Below are 25,795 nucleotides of genomic sequence, written 5' to 3'. Positions count from 1 at the left end.
CCACACAAAACCCTGAGAATCTGACTTCCTTTCACCTGAGGTTTCACAATGCCAGGTGCATCCTTGTGAGGTGGCAACCTGCTGGGGTCGGGCAGGGCCGTCCCTGCAGATGGGGTGCAGCTGGACCCAGTCTCCGCCACCTCCATCTCCTCATTTGTCAGCTACATAATTGGGCCCTGTAGGAATCTATCACTTGCAATCCTGCCCCCTACAATGAAATTGGAGGTCAACAGTGCAAACTCAACAAAAGACTACTTATTCTAGGCACCCATAAACTCTTTGTGAAAAGAGGTGTGGTATGAGTCAGTTCCGTAAATTGTCTTGAGTTGTTTACTGGGCCAGCTGCTGATGAACTCAGCGATTGAACAAGGAGACCTAATTGTCACGGCCATCTAGGTGTCCGTCCAAGACACGGCGCCCACACCTGGGGAGGAAGAGCCAGTTCTAGGGTGGGTGTTGGCCATGTGCACAGCTGCCCAGCCCTGAAGTTGGAGAGGGGAGTAGTGGGTCCCGCCGTGACATCAACCTTCTTCAGAAGCGTGGATGGAGGGGTCCATGAATAATTCACATCACAAGCAGATTGATGCTCATGAGCCTCAAGGGGGATGAATTACCTCGCGTGCATTTCCTGTCTAACTGTCAGTGTATGTGTGCTGGCGCCTGGGACAAGCGTATGAATAGGTGCTTTCTTTGATGCCTCTGCTTTGGGCAAGGAATTTTCAGGATCTTGGCTCCAGTTTCTAATGTCTGACTTGCTACTTATAACCTGGACATCATGAGATGATAAATAGAAATAACTCAAGACTAAAATTGTGCCTCTCCTAGAGAGGAGAATGGATGGAAATAGAACAGAGGTTCTAATGCATCTGGACAGTGCTGGAGCAGGGGAGGAGGCTGGTGTAGTGGTGAGGAGAGGGCCGGGGAGGAGTGCAAACTTGCTGCCCACCTCAGAACTTGGACCTGCTTCTGCACAGTGGGCCTCCGGGACAGCCAAGCTCAGCTCTGCAATACAGCAATACTGCAGTAATGTGAGTCACACAAATCTTTTAGTTTTCCAGTGCACGTAAAATTTAGGTTGACACTGTAGAATAGTCTATTAAGTGCGCAGCAGTATTCTATCTAGAAAGAAAACAACAAGGACATTTTAATTTAAAAATACTTTATAGGACTAGGGGTGTAGCTCAATGGTAGAACATTTGCCTAGCATGCACAAAGCTTTGGGTTCAATCCCAACACCACAAAACAAAAATTATTTTATTGCTTAAAAATATGTTAATGGTCCTCAGAGCTGCTGGATGGTGTCAGCGGAGTTGCTTGATGCAAGACTGCCACAAAACTTATTTGCAAGAAATGTGGTATCTATGATGTGCTACCCAAGAAGGTATGACTGCGTTCTCACTATTAATGTCACTTGACAGATAAGAAACAGTTCTGTGATGTTGCTGTCCAACAAAAATATAATTCAAGCCACGTGCAGTTTAAAATTTTGACCAGGCATGGTGGAACATGCCTGAAATCCCAGCACTGGGGAGGCTGAGGCAGGAGGACTGCCACGAGTTTGAGAACAGCCTGGGTTACATAGTGAATTCAAGGACAGCCTGAACTGTATAACAAGACTCTGTCTAAATAAATAAATAAATAAAATTTTGTAGTAATCTGGACTTGGGAGTGTAGCTCAGTGGTATAGCCTGTCACACACAAGGCCCTGGGCTCCCTTCCAAGCACCACAAAAATAAATGAAGCTAGTTTTCTAGTAGTAGCCACCTTTTTAAAAAAGCAGAAATAAAAAGGCTGGAATTAATTTTAATGATACATTTTCTATCAAAAATAAATATTTAAATATATAGTTAATATGAAATACTACTAATAAGATATTAACTAGGTATGGTGGCAGGAACCCATAATCCCAGCTACTCTGAAGGCTGGGTCAGAGGATCACAAGTTCAAGGTCAGCCTGAGCAATTTAGCAAGGCTCTGTCTCAGAAACAAACATATGAGATAGTTTATATTCTCATGAGATATTTTACTCTGTAAGGCAAGGGTAGGATGACTGGAACTGGTGTTTTCAATCTCTCGTTTTCAAGGGTGATTATTTTCCAGCTTGGTCTTATTTGGGAGAAAACAGGGTATATGCCACATTTTTTATTCACTCATCCATTGATGAGCACTTACATGACTTCCACATCTTGCCTATTGTGCATAAACACGGGAGTGCAAATATCTGTTTGACACACTGATTGTGTTTCCTTTGGAAATATACCCAGTAACAGATTGAGGGATCATACTGTAATTCCATCTTTAGTATTCTGAGAAACCTCCATCCTATCTTCCGTAGTGATTGTACTAGTGTGGCAGAGACCCACTATTTTTCTCCACTTCTTTGTTGATATTCTGGAGTCAAAATTTGGGGAACTATAATAGTGTTTTAGTAAATGTTAATGTATGTTTTGGGAATTGAAAGAAGGCAGCTGCATCTTCAGGAAATTGGGAAACACTCAGTGAAGCAACGTATTCCACCTGTGTGCACATCCAGACAGGCCGCTGAGGGTCCACCAGGTCTATGCACTCATGGACCAAGCCAAGCATAGACATGACCCTGAGGGTGGCTGGTGGAGAACTGGGTCTGCCAAAGTACATCTACCTTCTGGTCTACATATAGGAAGAACCAAAAACTTCCTATAAAATATTCTAACTGGTAGATGAAAGATGCGATACAGGTGCAGAGCGTTAGCGCTCTTCCAAGTCCCAGCCTCATGTATGGACTTTATTCTTTAAGGGGGTGTCCACCTAGTCTTGGAGCTTTTAGGGCTTCCTTAGGTATCGATGGCTAGTAACTCTCAATAAAGACATTGTTATTTCTCTTTTGGAAATTTGGAAATTTCTCTTTTTGCCCCTAATCCTCACTTTTTGGGATTTGATATACATGGTGAGATCGCCATATGTGGTGAATGTTTAAATTTTAAAAATGTATTGCAGTAAAAGGGATATGAGCATTAAGCCCCATCAAATACTCCCCTTTGCTTTGAACACACTAATCCCAGCGTTCCTGCCACTTTCTGAAGCAGTTCTGGACGTCTTCTTTCATGTCTTTATGAGGTTGTGTTCAAAAGTATCCTGAACGCTGCTGCTGAGTCCCACGCAGTGTAAAGGCAGCTCATAAAACATGACGCTGTGTCCTCATCCACTTTATTCTCCAGATCCGGCACTGTGCAACCTCTGCCTCTTCGCCAAGGTCAAAATGACCATAAAAGGTAAGTGTTTCGAATCAATCCAGGATGTTGCAGTAGCCATGTCAGCACAACCAGAGACGCTCATGAAAGAGGACTTCCTAAATGCTTCAGAAAGTGGTAAGAAATGTACATAAGTGTGTTGACGAGAGTGAGAATAGTTTGAGGGGGATTAATGGCAATGTGTTTTTTACGGTCATAAGTTAAATTAAAAAATATTTGCTATATTTTCCAATCATACCACACATTCCAAAGTTATATTTTATACTTAGAGCACACATTTTTCCCTCGGTGTTTTGCCTTAGGTGACACACACACATTTTGTTTGGGGTCCCCCAAATTGACTATCTTCAGAGAACATACCCCACACTTTGGGCATGCTGTCCCTCCCCAGCTTCCATCAGAGTGGGGAATGTTTTTGCTGCCCGACAGTTTGTAACTGAGCTTCACCTAGCCCCCTTAAGTCCTACTTAGGACATGCCAGATGGTCAACATTTTTAAGGCAGGGCATGCCTTAGCGCTTCAGATTTTGTTTTCTGAGGATACCTTGCTTCCCAGTCCTGGGATCTGAGGTGGATTTTATATGTTCCAGAGTGTGATGCGTGTCCACTGCTGTCTTCCTGGGTGCATCTCGCAATGTGCAGCGATGGAGGTTGTGGCTGAATTTCAACCAGCTCTAGTCCCAGAGAAGTAGCCATATAGAAAAACATCATCACATGACTTGATACTTTGAAAATAAAATCTAGATTTCCCTACAGCGAATACGTGGCCTCCTACCGTTTTGCCATCTGGTGCTCCACCTATTTTGGCGTTGCTTCCCCTCCTCCCCTTCTTGTCCCCGGGAGGACCTTGGAGCAGGCTGTTCGAAGATCTGCCACCTGGCCAGGTCAACTGGTATAACCCTGGGTGCCTGCCTGGAGCCAGCATTCAAAATGCCCCCTGCCACACCTCACTCCCAGGTCATAATTGAGTGACCCAGGGGTAGGGTCTTGTCCCACACTGGGCTAATCAGCCTCTTTCCCTGGAAATGAGCAAATGGTGTTTTCACATTGTGTAGGCAGAGGCAGTCTAAGTTAGTGAGAAGAGCGAGGCCACACTGGGGAGAAGCACAGCTGAGGGACAAAGGGATCCCGGGAGCGTTGGGATCCAGTTGTTTGGGAGGTCGTCTTTATCCCCTTCCTCTCATGGCTTCTAACCTAAACATTCTCCTTTTTTCTGAGTTTCCTTCTAGGGTTCAGTCTCTTGCAACCAAAGTTATCCTCATTATTACAGTGAAGTTACGTAATGTGCTGCCGGTGTAAAGTTATATACACAGTGACTGCATCTCATGCCAGGGTTGTGTTCTTCACGACCCTTTGTGATTGATCCTGGGGGGATATTGCTATTTCCCAGCTAAGGTTGTGCTGCCAGGTATAAGTACCACACATACCGTATATAGTTTGCTTGTTCTTTCAAGCATTGACTGTGTCAAAGATTGTAGGGATGTTTTTCGCTCCTTTCTTCTTATTTTAAATTTGAGGGTGGGGAGATTTTTGATAGTTATAAAAATTCACAAAAATTATTCCACATCTTTCTTCTCAGAAGATTCAAGATTTAGCTTTTCTGGACATTTCTAGACAGTTTCCAAAGTGATTATATTAATTATCCTTCCATTGGCAGTGTAGATTTTTAGTTACTACGTGTTTTTAGCATCTTCTGATACTGTCAGTCTTTTTCATTTCAGTCATTTTACATTCAGTGGCTAGGTAGTGGCATCACATACTTATAATTTGCATTTTCCTAATGACCAAGGAGCTGGAGCAGTTTATGGATGGCCATTTGGATATTATATATTACGGAGTGCTTGTTCAAACCTTTTACCCATTTTCCTGTTGAGCTGATTCTCTCAGACTTATTGATTGAGGTACACTATATATTCTGGACATGGCTTTTGTTGGGCATAGGTATTGTAAATATTTTCTCCCATGTATGGTTTCCCCTTTTGTTCTTTTACCATTGTCTTTTGCAGAATAGAAATATTTTATTTTAATGAAAAAGAAAACCTTCCAATATTCTTCCTGTATGGTTAGCACTATTTTGTACTTTATTGAAGAAACCACTTCCCTAAGGCCACAAAATTATTCTCCTCCGTTCATTTCTGTGAGTTTGATTGCTTTACTGGGTCTGGTTTGGTCGTCTGTGTACCCCCTGGCCCCACATATGAATTCTGTGTGTTATCTCCTGTGACCCACGTTGACACTCTTTATTATCATGCTAGCTAGAAGCACACTGGGTACCTGAGATTAGGCAACTCTTGGTGAAGGAAGATAGTATCTATGACGCATTGCATTTGGCTGAAAGTAAAAAAAACCAGAAAGCTGTGGCTTAAACAAAGTAGGGCAGTGGTTCTCAAATTTGCTGCATGCAGAATCACCTGGGAGCTTTGAAAAACTTCATTTCCGGGCTTCACACCATAGCGATTCAACTTGAGGTAACAATAATATATAAAGCGCCTCTGGTGAGGCCATTGGTCAGCTAGAGGTGCAAACCACTGGTTAGGGGATTGTTTTTCTTTAACTTAGCAAGAAATCTGAAGCTAGGCAATTCAGGGTGGGAGTTTCAGGTTAATAAAGCATTAAGGACACAGGTTCCTCCTGTCGCTGAGTTCTGCAATCTCTTTATCTTCTTAGTTATAAACGAACTGCTAAAACCCCAGAAGTCAGGTCCATACTCCACAGGCTAAGAAAGAGGAAGAACCAAGGGTAAAAACTACGCCTAACAAGTTCCGCTTAATTATTAATGACAAGGACTTCATCACATTGTCAGTCGTGTCCACAGGTTAGGTTGGGAAATATATTTATGGCATTAGGCGCCTTGCCCTTCTCCAAAAGTTAGGATTCTATTAGTAAAGAAGGATGGAGAGTTGATACTGGGCAGACAGTCATTTCTAAGGTATTTGTTAAACAAAAACTAACAGGTGCCCGTTAGTGTTTCTTCTTGTCCTAGCCCATTTGGGGGTACTATATTGGCATATCATAAACTGAGCAGCTTATAAACAACAGAAATGGCGCATTGCTCTGGAGGTGGGAGGTCCAAAATGAAAGGCAACAGCAGATTCTGTATCTGTGACTGCTCCCTTTCACTGTGCCCTCACACCGTGGAAGGGGCAGGGACCTCTCTGGGACCTCTTGTAAGGGCAGTGATCCCATTCACAGGGGCTTCACTCTCATGACCTAAAGTCCTGCCAGCAAATACCACTGCCTCAGCGTTAGGACTTCCATGTAGAAATTCGGAGGGTGCATAAACATGTAGACCATGCCATCTTCAAATCTCTGAAACCGTCAGTGTATAGGAGAAACGTCTATGTCATGCAGTCTAATTATAAATAAAACAATGAGATATTTTCTAAGGAGGTCAAAGCATATTTAGCCTCCTGTTTCTATACGTCTTACTGACAATGAGGTCTTCGTCATGAAGAAGTATATTTCTTTTCTTATTTCATATTTCCTTTTCAATTCCTAAGACCCTTCTAATTTAAAACCATATTTCCTTAACAGTATGAGGTCAAAGAAGCAAGAATGTTCCCAGTGTTTTGAGGAACCATGCACGTGAGGTACCATCGTAGGGTGGGAAGCAGAGCATGTGGTGCAGGCCTCGGAGCTCACCCTTCCTGGTGGATCAGGTGCTTCTCCACCTCCTCCCGACAGCCTTCTCTGCAAGGAAACATGACTTCTTATTCCTGGATGCTCTCCAGGTTTGTGTTCCAGTTCTGGGCTGTGGTCTTCTGCAAAGCCCAGGTGTACCCCTTTCACACTGAACTTGGATCTCAGGAGCTTCTGCAACACTTTGCCAAAAGGCTGACATCATGGGGGTTTGTCATAATGAGGGCACAGGAGATATTAAGCAAGGTGCCTGGCCCCAAGGCAGTTTAAAAAGGCAGACAGATGGGAACCAGCAGCTGAGTTAACATACAAGGCAAGAAGAGCAGCAGAGGCTGGGCTTGAGATCCAAGCTGCACTCACTGTGAGCAGGAGGCTAGGTATCACCGAAATGGGGAAGCTGGGAGGCTGTATTAGGCTATTTTCTGCTGTTCTAACAAAATACCAGAGGCTGGATAATGCAAAGTAAAGTTGATTTAGCTTGCAATTTTGGAAGCTGAAGACCGATATTGAGTGGCGCTATCTGGCTTCTGGTGACGACCTTATGGCAGACGCCATTATGGTGGGAGCATGCACAAGAGGGGTCATGCGGTGAGAGAGGAAGCCAGAGACTGGGGAGGGGCTAGGCCTGCTTCTTTTAGTTATAAAAACCAGGGTCCCAAAAGAGCCAGGTAGGTTAGTGCCTTCAGAAATTGGTGCCCTCGTGACATCATTGCCTCCCACTAGTCCCGCCTCTTAAAGGAACACCACCTCTTAACCCTGCCACACGAGGGACCACGCTTCCAACTGGGGTCGGGCGGGATGAGCCACATCCAGACCACAACAGAGGATAGGTGAGAGCCGGGCCCTCACATGTGCGGAGAGAGAGAGACAGTATGCGGAGCTGTCCTGCATCAGATACTCTGTCTACAGCGTGGACAGTCAGATCCAGATGCAGCAAGTGGCTCTGATCAAGATGCGGGAATGAGTGCTGAAGTGGGAATGAGGAATTCTCAAGGAGAAAGGACAGGGTGCGCAAGGAACAAGGGGACCTGACTTCAGGGTCACTGATGTGGCAGGGCAGGAGGAGGCTGAAGGCCAAGAGGAATCAAGCGAGAGCTGGGGCCTCTCACCTAGGAGGGGCACAGCCCAGCCAGGTGCCTGGTAGGGCTCTGTGTCCCTGGCAGACACAGGTTTGGGAGCCACTGGCCCTATGAATGAACGTCCATTTGGCTGGCAGAGATGCAAGTAGAATTCCCCCATCATCCTCCCACCTGCATTTCAGTGAGTTCCAAACAGGAGGCTTCTCATCGTCGCATACATATACTGTACTTCTCTTTTTATGAAGTTAGAATTAGCTGTGTTTGTTTTGCTTTGCTTGTTTGTTTTCGCTGGCCATGCTTTATTTGTTCTTTTTCTTTAAACAGGATAGCCAAAGATACAGACAGTATTCAATAAAATAAAGTAGGTAAAATAAATTCTAAGAGACTTGGATGCCACATGCTACATTTAAACTAATTTTATTCATCCTTGCCTTGGGATGAGAAGTAGATCATTCAGTCAAAACACATAGCAAAACCAAAAAGTGTCTTATTGTGTACCACTTTTAAACTACAATAATGATGTACCTCAATTACTTCCATGCACACTAGTCTAATATTACAGTTTTTTAAAAAATAAACACAGTTAAGACTTCTAGGAGCATATTGTAATACTTCCTAATTTTTCTTTGTAGATAGATCAAGCACATCCAAAATACAAATTCCTGTACACAGTGAGTACATTATCTCAGATGAACATTTTGGTACACGGAGACAACCTTGGGAGAAGTTGATGGGATATCTTCAGCTAGGTAGGTGTCACACCATAGTGCCAAATGCATAAAGTGTAGCTGCAAATGAATTTTTTAAAAGTAACTTCATTTTCATCATGAAAGACAGAAAGCATACTGCTTTGGTAAAACAAATAAGATGTGATGTTTCAACACTTCACTCTAAAGAAGGGATACCAGAACAATACTGATGATGCATGGGTTTTAGAAGAGTTTCCCGCAATGGTTTCTGGCTGAATACAAGTCACACCATGGAGCTACGGATTACGTGGGTTTTGCCATGTACTTTTGTTACCCTGAGGTACGTAACACATGTGTCCCAAATTTGGCATTCACTTTCAATTGCTGCTGGTAAGGTGTGTTTTAAGAAATGTGCACAGTGTGAAAAATTTGAAAATACTAATAACTGAAAAATGTTTTAGGAAAAAATAGGTATTTCCATACCGTTGTCTACAGTCTCACTGTGTACATTTTAAGGTAAGAGTTTTGTTCCTGCAAGACAGACCACTGTTCTAGGAGAGGAGGTCTTAGCACATTTCTTTTGTCCTTTCCCCTGTTACATTATTTGCTCGATTCTTTTTTGTGTGCAAACAGCATGCCAGGTAAAATGAAAATGATCTCACATGTAGAAAAAGTCTGGATTTTTAAAACTGAGAGATGATAAAATCCTTACTAAAGGACATCATCTGATTCAAGTTAAAAAATAAATGACTTGGGGGCTGGGGATTTAGCTCAGCGGCAAAAGCGCCTGCCTGGCAAGCGCAAGGTGGTGAGTTCGGTTCTCGGTACCGGAGAAAAACCAAAAAAAATAAAAAATTAAAAAAAAAAATGACTTGAACACTGGTAATAAAAAAGACAGGAACACAGAGAGGAATGTGCATGTCTCGGGACGCTGCTGTAGGTCCTCAGGGGCATACGCGGGGATGCCTTCAGCGCAAAGGGACTTCAGGGGGCACCCCAGGGGTGCACATGGGCTCCAGCTGCTTGTTAAGCAAGAACTCCTGCTGCGGTTCAGAAAGCCTTCCCTGCTTCCTCTCTCCCCAAGCTTTTGGTCCTTGTTTGGCTTGATTTCTTGGTTTCTTGGTGTGTTCTTTCCTGCTAGAAAAACGTGTCTGAGTAACTCGTGTATTTTCCTACCCTACCTGCTCGTCCTTCCTGATCTCACAGCAGGACTGGCTGATGAGGTCCTGGGCTGACTGGTACAGTGCTTCCAGCTGAGCCAAGTCGGTCCGGCCTTTCTCTGGTTCTCCCAGCTTATTGAGCTGGAGGTCAGCTTTTCATTTCTAGCTGGGACACAGAACTATTCAGGTCATCTAATTTGTCCCCAACACCAGTGGGCTCATGCTGTGCGCTGAACCGAATACATCCCTTGATAAAGGAATCAAAATCAAACCCTTGATGCTTTTTCCTGTTCAACTTCGCCAGCTGCCGGGACGCTTCCTCAAGTGCTGTCAGTGCCTCCACGAACTGCGCCTATCACAGTTTGCCTTGCTTGCCTTTCTGAGCAGCTTTCTCTTTGCTTTGTTCTTTCCAGCTGGAAAGATCTATAATAAGGCTGGGCTCACAGTAATGCTTAACTTCACTCTCCCTCCAAACCAAGTTACCTGAGTGTGACAGTGACCTCGTTTTGTAGTTGCAGGGGTGGCCCCGCTCCACTTCACAGTACTTGTTCTCTCTGTGATCTGGGTACTGCCAGCAAGGCTCAGTGGAGCAACTGGTATCAAGAGCAGGATCTTCCCGGTGCTCCTCTTGGTCTCCATCCAAGTGGTTTGAGGATCCACTTGTCCTTCTTTATCAGTGACGTCAGACAGGGCTCGTGGGTCAAGCCGAACTGCATCCATATCCTGCTGTTGTGCATAGGCCAATTATGTGCAGAAAGCCGACGGTCGTGTTATCTTTCCCAGCTATAAATGAGGCCATGACTTTCATCCCAGAGCAAAATATCCTCAACCTCCTCCTCCATGTGGAAAGGATAGGTGGACATGGGCTCTTCTGTTGGGAAAGCATGTATGCTGGCATGTGGGTGAGACAGGGCCTCCTTGGCTAGCCACTGGTTCATGGGTTAAGTGTCAGCACCTGCTCCAGGAAGTCCAGTGTGCAGAGCCGTCACAGGTCTCCATTTAGTTCAGCAATGCCGTATGCCCATCCATAGCCAGGATCCGGAAGGGGAACGGGGAGCAAACAGGGTCAGAGCTAGGAAAACGGAGCTCTTTCTGGGCTCTGGAAGAGGCTGCAGAAGAGCAGAGAAACAAACCCTCACCTAAGGGTCAGGTCAGAAAGAGGGAGGTGAGGGTCGGGGATGTAGCGCAGCAGCACAAGTGCCTGCCTGGCAAGTGCAAGGAACTGAGTTCCATTCCCAGTACAGAAAAAGAAAACAGAGGGAAGCAAGAATAGAAGGTCTGAGTTCCCCTTAGACTGTGTGCCGATTGTGCAGGAGAAAGGACACACCTCATCTAACTGTGTTCTATATGTTAACCAAATCTTGCTGTTTAAAAAGCTGAACATCAAGCCACCCATGGTGGTGCAAGCCTGTAATCCCAGGACTCAGGAAGCTGAGGCAGGAGGATCACTGCAAGCTCCAGGCCAGCCTGGGCCACAGAGTAAGTTCAAGGCCAGCCTGAACTACACAGTGAGACCCTGTCTCAAAAAAAACCCCAAAAACCCGAACATCATATGATTGTCAGAGTCCAGACAGATCTGGGGTAGAATAGACTCAGCCCGAGGGTAGGAGAAAGAAAGCAGCCTCCCACGCCCATTGGGCCACTTCCTAGCCCAGGCTCCTCTGCCGCCCTAAGCACTTTCTAGTCATCTTTTGTCCCATCTGAAGGGGTGGAAGCTCGTAGAAGGGACACGCACTAGGCCGAGAGTCACAATGGTTTAGACAGCAGCAAAAACAGGAGACAAACACAGAAGGTGAGAAAATACACCCAGTCCTCAGTGTTGCCTTGGATGGCTGCTCCCAAATGCCTCCTGATCCCAATCCCACTCCTGTCTGCCTCCCTCTGGCTTGAGAGAGGCTTGTTCACAAAACGTCAAACTGAGGAGGCCCCAGGCTTCAGGTAGCTCCCTAGGCCATGCCGCTGTTGCTTGATGTGGGCTGTACGCGCACACACACACACACACACACACACACACACACACACGGGCGAGTTCAACACCCAGAGTCTTCTGTTAATGCTATTAAGAGATAGGAAACCTGATCCTACTATGGTACTTAGAGGTGGAGCCTTTGGGGAGTGATTAGATTAGATTAGGTTGTTAGGGTGCAGTCCCTGTGATAGAATGCTGGTGGCTTTATAGGGAAAGAGAGCACACAGGTAGAGGTACACATGATACGTGGCATAGCTCAGATCGGCCTTTGGCAGGCCTGTACCACACTGTTTAGACTTTGTACCTCCAGAATGGTGAGCTAAAATAAGCTTCTTTTCCTCATAAAGTAGCCTGCCTTGGGTATTTTGTCATACTAGTGAAAAGCTGACTAATATAGCAGTTGATCTGATTTATAAAATAGGTCATGAAAACTGGGCTTCCAGTGTGATGGAAATTTTTTAAAATTTAAAAATTCACCTGTAGTCTGCTACCATATTAGGACAAAAGGAGATTGTCTTGGTTACTTTTCTCTCGTTGCTGAGACAAAATACCCAATGCCTAAAATGAAGGAAGGAAAGGTTTATTTAGCTTACAGTCTGTGGAGGTTTCAGTCCATACTTGGCTGGCTCTAAGGCAGAAGATAGCAAAGCAACAAGAGCAAAGGGGGGAATGGCAGCGAACAGTAAACAGCCAGAGCAAAAGGGAGAATGCCCCCAAGCAGCTTCTTCCCCTGCCTTACATTGTAAACAGGCTACCCCCACCTAAGGGGCATGTAGCTCTCACATAATTTCCATGCCCTCCTCTTCCACAGGCTCAGGATGTCTACAAAGTAAGCACCATGGCTTCCTGCTAAATCACTTAGCCAAACCTCTAGACTCCCCAAGTTGACACAATGTATCAACCATAACAGAGATCATGCAGCCCACCCCATAGCTCCTCTGTTAGACTCACTCAGCCTTGACTGGCTACCCCAGAGATAGCCTGGCCCAGCTCAGTGTGACCCAACGCAGCTGCACAGCCTGTACTTTCCAGCCTCCAAACATACCATTTACTAACTTGTTTCAAGGACTTTCTGCCCAGCAGCGAAGAATAACTGACGCTACCCAGTAAAAATTCACCATGCTTTTAAGCCTTTGTACTTCCTGCTTGCAAACCTATATAAACTAAGCCCAAAACCGGCTCTGGGCTGATGCTTTGGGAGCGATCCCCCATCAGCCCGCTGGCGTAATAAAGTTGGTTGCCTTCCAACTCCTTGGTGCAGGGCATTTTCCATTCTATTTGGTTTGCAACATTACAAGTATTTGAATATGATTCATATACTAGGCAATATAGTAATTAGTATATTTATGTAATTAAAATAATATATACTGTATTAATGTAATAGCATATACATTTTATTATCAGTATATTAATATAGGATATATATTAATATAACATATAGTAATATATAACATGCTAACGGGCAGCACATATATTAATAACATATAAGCCATGTATTCCTGTGTAACTGGGATCTGAATGGAAAGTCTGGGATTCAAGCCAGGTTTGAGGACTCAATCCCTTGGTTCACATTTAAGGTAATGGTTGCTGGAGATCCGGCCAAGATCCCCAACGGCCTGTATGAAGGGTATGGTGAAGGATGAAAGAAAAGACAGAGGCAAGTTAGTAATGCGTAACAAGGGGGTTGTGAGGTCAGTGCCTCAGGATGGGCAAAGACGAAGACTGTCCAGCTCACCACTATTTTATCAGCCAGTGCCTGGGGAGGGGTAGTGACCGATTCCAGAACAGTAGTGGCGACTACAGTGGGCTGGTAAAAGAACAAAGCATTCTGGCAAGGATGAGACAAGGGCCAATAAGGAAGCTACTTTTTCCCAGGGGAAACTTACTACTGTACTTTATTGCTTTACCTTGCGCTGTGAGTGCCATGGCGTCACGAGCAGCAGGGCTTCAGCTCTGACCGGGAGAAAGTGGACAGTCTCTGAGTTCCAGTCCGGCTTACAGGGAAGGACAAGGACAGCCTCGGACGGCCTCTCAACTCAATTTATAACCTGTGGTCCTCAACAATTGGTAACTAGGAGAGTTTCACAAAAGTTGGAAGATGAGGTCCCAAAGCAAGATAGGGCTGGACAATGTATTCTGTCTTGTCTTCTTGTTATTTAAAGAAAAAAGGGAGGAAAGTAGTGTTAGAGTCAGAATTTCGATTTCTTCTATAAAAGCAAAGAACGTGGCTCCTCTGGGCTTCCATTCCCTTCCCATTGGCTGGAGCTGGGTGGCAGCTGTCCTTTTGAACAAGATGGGTGCTGGCCTGTCACCCAGTCCCCAGGACTCCCTGCTGTTCCCATGATTTGGAGGGGGTGGGGGGAGCTGTCATTTAACCTTGTGCTCGGACATGCATCACTAGCTTTGATGATCTGTGTGCACCCTTGGATGGGCCTTTGTCCCTCTTGGTGTGTGGTGTCCCTTCAGAAGCCCTCACTCTGTAACAAAGCAAAACCCCTAAACGGAAGTAACAAGCCGTAATGGAGAGCCTGTGCTCAGGTATGAGAGAATCCCCAAGGAATTTGGGGGATTTTCTCTGGGACTGCCGTAGTGTCCCTCATCATACCCGTATAAATAACTGCATGCTCTGCATACTATCAAATCTCAACCAGGAATTGTTCTGTGTACGAAAAGCCATGCTTTTATATTTTCCTTAAGTCATTTAACTTAATTTTACAAATAGAACTATCATTGGGTAGTAATAATTTCTCTTTCTCCTGTTTATGAGTTTTAACATTGTCCAGAAAAACTGTCACTGTTTTTGGGAGAGGTGGTTATTGAGAAAAATGTGCTTTTTGTTTCTCGGCCTATGTGTAGGGCCATTTAGGGAATAACTATGTTTGCACAGTAAGGTGTTTTTGTTTGTTTGTTTGTTTGTTTTTTGGTGGAAAGTTGTTTTTGCAAAAGACACACACTTAGTGTTTTCACATTACTGCATCGCTGTTGGCAAAATGAAACACCATTAAGAAGCGAAAGTTAGCAACTTCAGCTTCTCTGCCGAGAGCTTCAGCATATAAGAAGGGGACGACCTCTTCAAAGACCGGGACCAGCACGGCTCCAGTCACTGGTATCGACTGCGTGTTTTTCTTAGGAGTCACGATGATTCTGCTGAAGTGACCCAGTCTTGCTTCCCCAAGAGATGAAGCAGGAGAGCCACGGGGCTCCTTTTCCTCTGCCTTTCTCCTTTCATCATTCCTCCATGCATGGATCAGATAATTAAAAGCAGTAATTAAGCAGTGCCAGGCCTCATCAGCATCATCCTCTGGGTATAGATAGTGTAAGACCCAAGAGGTGAAAGAAAGGAAAAGCCACAGTAAGTGACAGAAAGGGCCAAGCAAACTCTGTGAGGCCTGCAGAGGCTACAGCCCAAGAGCAGGCCGGTGCCGCTCACCCCTCAGCTTGTACAGCCCCGTCCCGCTGTCTCCTTCCTCTCCCTCTCCCACTTCACCTCTCCTTTCCTCCGCCTCTTCCCTCTAGCTCCTTTGGGTGCAGTAGGCAGACTCCAAACACTTGAGTTCCAGTCTTAGTGGCTCCTAACCAAGACCTGACCTTGGCAAAGCCTCTCTGTGTTACTGTGGGTAATCGTTTCCTCTAACGTAAAAGAACAGAGACTTTAAGGTGCCTCCTAGCTCCAAGAATCCTCAGTTCTAGGACTAAAATATTCGCAGATTTTTTTAAGCTCTCCTACCTAATGATTTTCCCTGAAGAAACAGGGATGTTGAACTTAGCCTGTGTCTAAAATGATCCAGTACATAAATAAAATACATATCTGAAAGCTTTCCACAATTGTGTTTAGTTCCTGCAAAACTCCTTGTACAGTTTTTTTAAACTTTGCAGTGGCTGTAAGTTGCCAGCATCATAATTAAGAACACAGACTCCAGCAAATTGCCCAGGCTGCGTCCCAGCTCGGCTACTTCCTAGTTGTGCAAATTTACGTAAATTGCATACCTAGCTCCTCTTGCCTAAGTTTTCTCATCTGTAAAGCAGGCAGAATGAGAGCCCCAACCCCTTAGGTTGTAAAAATGAAATGAATTAACACACATAACCTTTTCAGTATGGTACTTGGCAAAGTGTAAAATAAACACAGCTAGTTTTGCTATTATTTTATTTTCATCTACAATTACAGAAAAATAGCAGAGGCCTCCGGAACGGTTAGAAGGATCCAAAGGGAGTGCTCAGTAAGAAGGTATAGGCAGTTAAGGGGGAGATGCATGATTCATCAGTTAGGTCCCCTTTTCCTTGCTTGGAATAGTTCTTATCTTAAAAAACAAAACCAGAAAGCTTTACACCGCTCTGCAGAAGCACAGCTCACACCCGCTGTTTTCACTCCTTCACCCACTCATCTTTGACAAATTGTCACATGGCCTTTAAATCCAACGCAGCGTCACTGGTGTGGGTCTCAAGAAGGTGACCAGCAACTGGACTGAGTAAACCCCATTGCTTCTATGTTCCTTCCATTGCTCTCCACCTTGCTTGTGTCACCTGACCCTTCTTTCAGATTCTGATGTTCCCTTCCCACTCTGCCAGAGAGAAGCGTGAAACGTGCACCTCCCAACAGCCTGATTCAGTGGAGCCAGCACTAAAGTTCGCTTCCTCCCCGGAAGCTTCAAGTAATCACTGCTTTGGTTTAGCACCAGCCCTGACACGGGGCTCAAAATCTCAGCACCACATGCCTCCTCTGCTTCTCTGCCTCCTCAGCAGCTCTAAGTCAGGACCGATCAGTCCTCTCACCCACAGTGGGGCTGTCCCCCAGATCTCCTGGCCCACAGCTCTGACCAGATCATTCTCCAGAGAGCTCCTCATTATTTACTGACCATAGTCCAAATGGGTTATGTTAGCACTGGTGCTTCTCGCACTGTGAAAAAAAACAACAAAAAAAGAAACAGAGCCGACCCCATCTCTCTGCAACCTCATTTCTTACACCTCGGATGCAATAAAGAGCTGTGTGCAGCTGTGTGCAGCTGTGTGCACCACAATGTGCTTGGACCCAGCACAAGGAAACCAGTCAGCAAATATTTGTTGAACAGGAAAGGAATATGATACATAATCAAGTAGTGACTGCAATGAGTACGAACGTCCATGGGAAGAAACTTCCTAAACACTTCTCCTCTGCAGAGGCCAGGATGATGACTTTCCCTTTTGTGCTTGGGACATGAGGAAATTGGCACGTGGATTTCACCATGAAACTGAAGCATTCAACTGAAAGGAGAAATTAGTCCAAGTTTCTGGGTGGACAGCACTTTCCCTAAGGTAAAAGTCTCTTTACAGGCACACAATAAAACAATAAAACATAAACATCATAAAGATGATAAGGCAGCACAATTTTTTTTACTCTTATCAGATTTTTCTAATAAAAATCCAGTTCTCATTTGAGGTGAGTTCTTTTAGGCATTTTTCCAATACAATTCCAATTTATTTTTCTATTAGCAGGGAGAAGTCCTAATTTTTTTTTCTCTTATATGCCCAAGGTGCCAAATCCACATCATGCTAGAAGTTTCAGAGCCCAGCTCCCCAATACTTCCAAATAATTCCCTCTCTGCAATTGCTAAATGAGCACATAAAGGTGGCTGGTGAGATAGGATTCAGGTTAGAAAATTAGAAAAGTAATATTGTGTAAGTGGTTTCAGTCTATGCTGAAATCAGATTTATGTGTGAATCTGATCATTTATAGTATTTTGGCTTTTGGTAAAATGAAGGGAACAGAATTATTATAATCATGATGACTAGAAATAGATCATGTTTTGTCCTCTATATGATGGTTTCAGGCACTGTATTGGCAAGTCACACACTTATTAGACCCTGGCCTCTCAGGGTCTCTGGCTGCCTTGATGAGTTTTGCAAGTGTGGCCTCTCTGCCATGCTCCAAGTCTAAAATTTGAGGTTAAAATGAAATCAAGTATATTAACCTTTTTTTCAAGTAATGGGTGGCAGGAATATGGAATAACAGAACATATAACACACAGGATGGACAATGTGAAAGGTGCGTGTATGCCTTTGATTCTAGCATGTTTTGTTTGCATTTGAATCTACATAGGTGATATTAGAAGAACTCACAATCCTTCATGAGGAAAAAAAATTAAGTCCCACTGTGAAGAGCAGACACCTTTCCCTAACTCCCAGGCCCCTTGACACTGTCCACCCAATAGAGGCCTATGGTGCTAAGTCTTGAGAAGTGCAGGAACCCAGGCAGCAATGTCCTGATAAATTCAAGTTCGTTTGTCCCTGTCCTGTGGCAGTAAGTGTCCCACAGTAACTCAGTTCCAAGAACAGCTCCAGCGACCGCCTCACTGTGTCCTCCACTTCTCTTTGATCACTGCTGCTTCCCCTTGCTTTGGCTGGAGTCTGCCACCTCTACTCGTCTCTCTGCCTGCAGCTTCCTCTGGGTTCTCTCGCTGCCTCCTCCCGCCTCTGTTTCTGCTTTTGCTCAGGCAACGAATGAGACTATGTGACTTTGTCTCAAAAGCCATCAGAAGTGAGAGCTGATGAGTTCTACTGGTCCCAGTTTGGTTGACATCTTCCCCGTGGGAAAGGGTCCAAGTGTTAGGGCTTTGTATCCTTGTCTTTGGGATAACCGTGCTGTGCTCACAAGAGAACTCTGATTATCTGACTGTGTGTCTGTGTACACTGATTAATAACAGGAAAATGACACTCAATAAATCTGCTCATCCGGTAAGTAAAAGCTTCAGATAATGGCGTCTGTAGGAGGAAAAGCAACAGGAACAAAGTGTTCTTGGTGATGAACGGATGGAGCAACTGTTGCACTGGTGAAATAAGTCAATGTAGGACATCAGGGTAAGCTGCTAGAAGACAGCCTGCGCCCTGAGAAGGAACAAGAACCCAGCTGGTGCAAGACTCGGGTTCTTCTGGAAAGTGGCCTCTGTGTCGTGACTCAACTGTGTTCGGGTCCTGCGCACCTCTCTTAAAATGGTTCTTCTGCTCCATAATGTGGGAAGGACTCGCTGATGGCCCTGTGACCTCCAGGATGACATCTGAACATTGCTGTTCCGTTCTGTTCCGTACAGAGCCAGAGGCAGGTCACTCTCACGATGCTCATCTTCAATGAGCATTTGTTAAGTACATAAAACAAATTGCTATCGGGGCTGGGGATTTAGCTCAGCGGCAAAAAGCGCCTGCCTGGCAAGCGCAAGGTTGTGAGTTCGGTTCCCAGTATCAGAGAAAAACAAAACAAAACAAAAAAAAAAAAAATTGCTATCAAAAAGGCTTGTAAAATTTTTTTAAACGTAGGTTTACCATGTACTCTTACCTTGGAAGATTTAATTTATACATCTAAGATTTTATTTTTGAAGAGTATTCTTGATTTCTAACAGTATATCTACCTTTGCAGACTCCTTATATGGATGTGGGCTTGAAAGAGTCTATTGAATGAAGTGTTCATAATTCTAGAAGATTCTTTCTCTGAAGAGACACCTTAGTTTTCACTCTGAGGCGTTAATATTAGAACATTCAGTCTTGTCCTGAAGAGACCTCTTTTTCCTTTGTCCTATTTTAAGGATTTTAATCCTACACCATTTCAAAGTTTAACTTAGGAGGCAAAATCAAAACAGTGAGCAAATATTTATTAGTGCTTTTCGCAGACCTATATAGATTTGAAATGATGCATCTGCTCAGTAAATTTTTTGATGACCTTTATATGACTCTTTTTAATTTTTATTCAGGTAAAAATATTGTAGTAACTGTAGCTGGGGCCAATGACATAGGACTTCCTGTACCCAATTTGTCCTTTTTCCATATATTTTATGTTGAAATATTCACATCTGAATATTTTTATGTCTTTATTTTTTTTATTATGTGCCAGATATCATGTTAAAATATTCATCATTGAATATTTTTGTTATAATGCTGCTTTTCTGTTCAGAAATCTTCAATGGTGTCCTTTTACTCAAGGCTGAGGTACCAACTTTCCTGCATGGCGTCTGTGGCCTGCCATGTTTCCCATGATGCCTCTGTTCATGCCCTCCATCTTGGCCAGGCCATCTTGCCTAGGTGCCTGGAACACTATGGGTGTACTTCTCTCTTTGTGACCTTTGTGACCCTGTGTATATGTGCTCCTTCTCTTGTAATGCTTATCTTCTTCTCCCCTTCACCTGTCCAAATCCTACTCCTATTCTTTAAGGCTCAGATCAAATCTTTCTCCTTCTACGAACTCCCACTTCATTCTATAGGTGACCATTTGTAGAATGGCTCTCAGGTGTGTAGGAGACACTGATGGATATGACAGTCCTGCTCTTGGGTAGTGTAACAGCTGAACAAAGGAGCCAGATGAATCAGCAGGTGAACACGCTGTGCTGCCCAGCCCTTTTCAGATATTAAGAAGCAGAGAAAATGATCGCATTCATTATGGGACCCTCGACTGCTTGTGTCTGGAGAGTTCAGCCCCCCCAAAGTCTGGGGTGCTTCCACTCAGAGATACTATGTGAGAAATGTACTGGTAGGAGTAGGGTCCTTGGGTGTGGGTCCCTTTCCCAGGCTTGGGGTGAAAGAGGGTTTCCTGGGGTGGTGGCATCAAGCTGGGTCTTGAAGGATGTTAACTGGCTCTAAAAGGAGTAAGGATGACAGTAAGGAGTCTGCCAGGGGCAACTGTGTGTGCCACTGTGTGGGAGAGAGAGCACAGCTCAGCTCCTGGCAGGCACAAGACAGCAGGGTCCCGAGTGTTCCTGTGTCTTTCAAAATGCTGGCCACATCCTGAGGGCTCTGTACACCACCAGTGTGTGACAGAAAAGTCCCTACAAGGGACACCGTCATGTCAGCTGCCGCAAGACACTGGGTGGTCTCTTTGAGGAGCAGTGGGAATGGGAGAGGTGTGTTCTAGAGTGTGAATGAGTCTCACTTGAGCTGGAAGACTGGACAGGCTACCGTCCCCAGTCCCTCATCCTTCCAGGACAGATCTGTTTGTTTAGCTTGAAAGAACGCCAAGCGTGTTTCTCAGTTCGGACACCCGGCTGGCTGTTTACCCGTTGCCTCTAGCCTTCTCGCAGGCTGCCTGCCTTGTGCTGCTAGCGTCGGCCGGCCGGCTGCATTCCTGGCTGCACTGCCAGCTGGTTTTCTATCAGGTTCTGCAAGGAGGAGGCACTGTTGGGGGTGGAGGCCAAAGGAAGGAGGGGGCTTCCTGCTTCTGTCTCCCTCCACACGAAGGTGGTACGCTGTTGCAGGTGTGGCCACAGCTGCAAGACAGTGGGGATGGGGCAGCTCTGCCTTTAGCCGTGCGGGTTCCCAGAAGCAACAGCAGAGGCTCCCCAGGGTGAACCCACAGATGCAAGCTCCGGGGCACCAGCCAGGGCCCTTAGCAGCTGCTGGTCTCCGGGGGTCCATCCTGCTTGCTGTTTGATTCTCAGGCCCTTTCTTTCTTCATTGTATCTTCTCAGCTCTTCCTACACCTTTGCAAGGAACCCCTTGTGACATTCCCTCAGTCCAAATGTCTAAAAAAAGTCTCTTCCTCTTCTCTCTGTCCTCCTCCTCTGCCCCATCTTCCACTTCTCCTTCCCCATCCTCGCCTCCATTCCCCCTCTTCCTCTCCTCCCTCTTCTTCTTCCTTCTCCTCCTTTTCCTAACTAGACTCTGGGTGATACATTTACTTGTTGTGGGAATATTTAGTTGCCCTAAAACAAGGTAAAGAATCACCCGAGGCATGAAAAGACAGCATACATTTCATTGTCCAGATGTCCGTAGCTCCAGGACTGACAGTCATGGCCTGGAATGCATTGTGTGAATAAAGGTTTTTATTCTATTTGCAATGCATTGGTAGAGTATCTGCAGTTGAACTGCTGAAACTGGTTTCATACATGGGTGAATTTCAGATGCATGGCTGTTGATCCAGCATCTTTTACAAGCACCAAATTCACAAAGGAAGCAAAAGCAAATCCTCAAAGCTCTGTAATTCTCCGGCACACAATTCTCTTTACCATGTCTCCGGAGTGTATATATCAAACATAATAAAAACAAGTGAGTTGGCTTTAATGGTGAGGCTAGGTCACTTACAAGGGAAGAACAATCCCTGCAAGTTTCTTAAACCATCTTGGCAGAGACTTCTAACAATGCACGGAAGGTGGCCCATTCCCAGCAAGATAGCTGGATTCTCTTTTATTTCAGGGTTTTCTTGGGGAAAAAATTAGTAGTGCCTTGTATACGTATGTAAACACCACTGGCCACAGCACGTACACATTCCGTCCCTACTGGCCATGAAATCTGGCTTTTACCTGAATAACCTGATACACACATCTGGCCTGATAATGGGAATGTGAAATAGAAAGGACGAATTTCAAAGGCATCTCTGATGAGTGAAAGAGTGGAGAGGAAAAACAAAAATTAAAAATAGAAGTAAGTTGGGTCTCTACTAAATTCATCTGTCCATTTGAATAAGCCTTAATGTCCACCTGTGAAATGTGTTGGTTGGTTGTTTCTTGTTAATTCCTTGGGTCTCATGTGCCCTATTTGGTTACACAACAGTAATAATTTTTACACTGAGTGTGAAACACTGTAGCTAACAAAGGGTTAATAGTCCTTTATGGCCCATCTTGGTCCCAGGTCTGCTATAGTTTCTAAATGAAAACAATAAAATATATTACCTAGCAATCAGCAATGTACCACCTTGACAGACGGTATGAAAAAGCCAGGAGCTAGCCAGGTGTGGTGCTGCCTACCTGTGGCTCTAGAGCTCGGAGGCTGGGGCAAGAGGATTTAAGTTCAAGCCCAGCCTTGTTACACAGTGAGTTCAAGGCTAGCCTAAACTACATATTGAGACCTAGTCTCAAAAGAAACCAAAAAACAAACAATAGGACCTGAGTCAGGGTGTACATCCTCTCACTAGCTGGAGCTACTCAGGAGGCTGAGGCAGGTGGATTGAAAGTTGGAGGCCAGCCTGGACAAGACTAGCTAGCAAGACTTCTAGCTCAAAACAACAGCAAACAAAAACCAACTAAACAAGCAAGCAAGGGAGAACCTCCTGATGAGATTCCTCCTGAAGCTCATGCATTGAAAAAAAGATTCCACTTGAACAAGTAGCCACGACACCCGAATCACATCTATAAATACTCATAAATGATGCAAATTTGATTGTTTATGCATGGGGGGAGGTGGAGTCTAAAAGAACCAGAGATCTTGTGCTTGATTTCTTGGAAGCTGGTTGATGCAGGCATGGCATCACCGGCAACCAACTACTCACCATCAAAGAGATAAAAGGAAAAGATTCATTTCCTGTGTGTAGTCTGTTTTTAGCTCAAATGTCACTTCCAGGAAGCCGCCCGGAGAATCTGATTAATGGCCTCATCCTATCTGCTGTCCCAGCCCTGTGTGGCTCTGCCTTGTGGTTTAATTACTTATCTCCGTCTCCCACTAGTCTGTGTGCCTTTCATGGGGAGGCACCAGCTGCCTCTGTAGTCACAGCCACTCAGAAATATTTGTGGGATAATGAAAATATTTGTGAAGGGACACCAGCTTCTTTGGGGACATATTATAGAATGGTGAAGTTACAGGCAGAACTTCTTGGTTACAATCCCACTGGCAGTGTGAAATAAAGGTCCAGAGAAGGTTGTAAGAGAAACTACAGAAGTAGACAAAAAAAAAAAAAAAAAAATGATAGATAAGGCAAATCATCGTGGAAACCATACAAAAGAATTCAGTGGAACTCGGTAGGGTCTGAACTGACTGTCTTTGATTGTTAATTAAACAGTGACCACAGAGGTAGTTGGAAAATTCAAGATTATGTGCTCTTGCAGAATTAAGATGAATCATTAATTCTCAGCCATACTTGGGAGGCACATATTTCATGGGATTCCAATTTCCAAGGGAAACTATCTGAAATCCACACCTTCCTCAGCAACAATGTGAATGGTTTGACACAGGTGTAACTGTAACACAAGATTTCTTAGAAAACTGCCAGTTGGAGTAGCCACAAAGTATCACAAAGGTCCCCAAAGCAAGGCAGTTGTGTTGTTTATGTTTGCTTTTGGTTTTCTGTGAGTTTTACCACTAACCAGAGTCCAGGGGAAATACACAGTTGAGTTTGTAACTGAAGTCTGTCTTTACCTACTTTTCTTCTCCTCTGACATATGTCTTTCCTTACAACGTGTCTGTGACCGCTTTTACTTCCTTCCTCCAAGAGAGAAAGTAGAAGGAACTACATTTTAAAAGTATTCATCCACTCAATAAAATTTTGCCACTGCTCAAGCTGAGAGCAGAGAGATAGTGTTAGAGTTCTATAAAGGTCTACAATTCTGGATTTGAGTTCTGATGTGGTCATTTACTACTTGCTTAAATTACTATTTTTTTCTTCCAAATGACTTAACTTCTCAGGGCTTCAGCTTTTTTCTCTGCAAAACACGGAGAATAGCTATTTGTGCTGGTTGGCCCTTTGGGTAATCCTGTGGAAATAGCTTGAGAGGTCTGTCTCTTTCATCAAATGACAATATTTTCTTCATCTGCAAGAAGCAGTTTGTCTGTCACTAAGAGCACCGTATAGCAAGGACTGGTATCATCTATTCCAGGAGCTATTTCAGACATCACATGTCCAACAATGTATCAGAAACTATATTCTGGAATGGCCTCAGTCTTTATTGCTTACATCTGTCATGAGCTCTGTGATCAGCATGCACCCTGGCAATACCTTTGTCACAGAGCATAAGAAACCTGCCTCTACATGTGCCAAAGTAGACAGCAGAGTTGTCACCGGGTATCATAGTTGCCATTTTCAAGCTACGTCCATAGTGGAGAAGCATTTCTGTCTGATCCCTCTAAATCAGTGGGAGATGGGGGAAGAGGGTGTCGTGTCTCTTTGTGCACTTTTCAGTTTAACAGCCATGGAGAGGAAAAAAGACCATGGGAGAGCTGAAAAACCTATGTATGTCATAGCTGATTATTAATTATTGTAATCTTGAGGTATCAATAAAACAAAGGCATTTTGTCGGTGGGGGAACCTCTCATTCTGATTGATGATGTTGGCGTTTTCAATGTTTGAATTACAGCTTTCTGAGAAGGATCTATTTATTACCTTGGGAGCTGATCAGGAACAAAGCTTTCTTTGGTCCTTTGATACCTTGTAAATATTACCTTGCAGGGTTGATGTAAAGATTTCTGTACCAGTGAAGAGACGCGTGAAGTTTGAATTCAGGTCTACCAGGTAGCAGCTGTGTGACCTTCAGAAAGGACTTTAACCACTCTGAGCTCTTTTCCTCAGATACAAAACAGGGATCGGAATATGACGTGATGCAATTAAGATTTACCTCTGTGCTTGGTATATGGCAAGTACACAGGCATGGATACTAAGAAAAGTAGGGGCGGCACACCCACGCTTTCTGTAGTTATCCGTCTGCTTCTAAAGTAACCTCAAACTTTATGAAACCGTGATAGGGTCAGGAGAAAGGAGCCGAAGAGCGTTGAACAGGGGAGAAATCAGACACATGCGCACACAAACAACGTGCATTTAAATCCTGCTTATATTTGTCCTTCCTAATGGCTTATTAAGCCATTGTCCCTGCGTCCCGGTCACCTCCTCGCTAGGTTGAGGACAACGATTCCCATCGCTGGGGACGGGCGGTCGGTGAGACGCCTGGGACCGCCGGGCCTTGGAGGCGACTCCGGGGTTAGGCCAGGACTTGTCACCGGGACTGCTGCCCGGGCAGGACAGCACCAGCGCAGGGGGAAGAGGCCGGGGCTGCGGCAGCCCGGAGTGGTCGGGCCGCGCGCCGAGGCGGAGGCCGAGGGCTCACCCGGGCCTTTGTTGGCAGCCGGGGGGAATGAAGCCAGATGTGGCAGCGGGGAGAGCATGGGCCTGGAGCCCGCAGCGCCATTCCGGACCTCGCTGTGACATTAAATGCGGGGGGGGGGTAATTATATAGGCTGCGCTACGGCGCCCCTTAAGTGACTGGCGCGTGGGCCACTGGCAAAGTCGGTGAGGCGCGCGGGGCGGGGCGCGCAGACAGCCGCGACCAATGGCAGGCCGGGTTGCGGGCGGGGCCGGGAGGGGGCGGGGCCGCAGG

General features: G+C 45.0%; 1 protein-coding gene and 1 pseudogene across 2 annotated transcripts in view; one reads left to right on the top strand and one right to left on the bottom strand.

Annotated features, from left to right (window-relative positions):
* Positions 1 to 5,825: 5,825 nt before the first annotated feature.
* Positions 5,826 to 10,772, bottom strand: LOC102027169 (annotated as a pseudogene).
* Positions 7,158 to 25,795, top strand: part of Mgat4a (mannosyl (alpha-1,3-)-glycoprotein beta-1,4-N-acetylglucosaminyltransferase, isozyme A) — a 128,565-nt gene continuing 109,927 nt past the window's right edge. For both annotated transcript variants that reach the window (XM_013522736.1, XM_013522739.1), the window contains exons 1-2: positions 7,158 to 7,245; positions 8,580 to 8,696. The gene's annotated coding sequence lies outside the window, so the exon portion shown is untranslated. The remainder of the gene's footprint in view (positions 7,246 to 8,579; positions 8,697 to 25,795) is intronic.

The sequence above is a fragment of the Chinchilla lanigera genome, unplaced genomic scaffold, assembly GCF_000276665.1.
Source record: "Chinchilla lanigera isolate Chin_1 unplaced genomic scaffold, ChiLan1.0 scaffold00069, whole genome shotgun sequence".
Taxonomy (NCBI): Eukaryota; Metazoa; Chordata; class Mammalia; order Rodentia; family Chinchillidae; genus Chinchilla; species Chinchilla lanigera.
The sequence above is the reverse complement of the archived record's forward strand: the minus strand, read 5'-3'. Positions and strand labels throughout refer to the sequence as shown.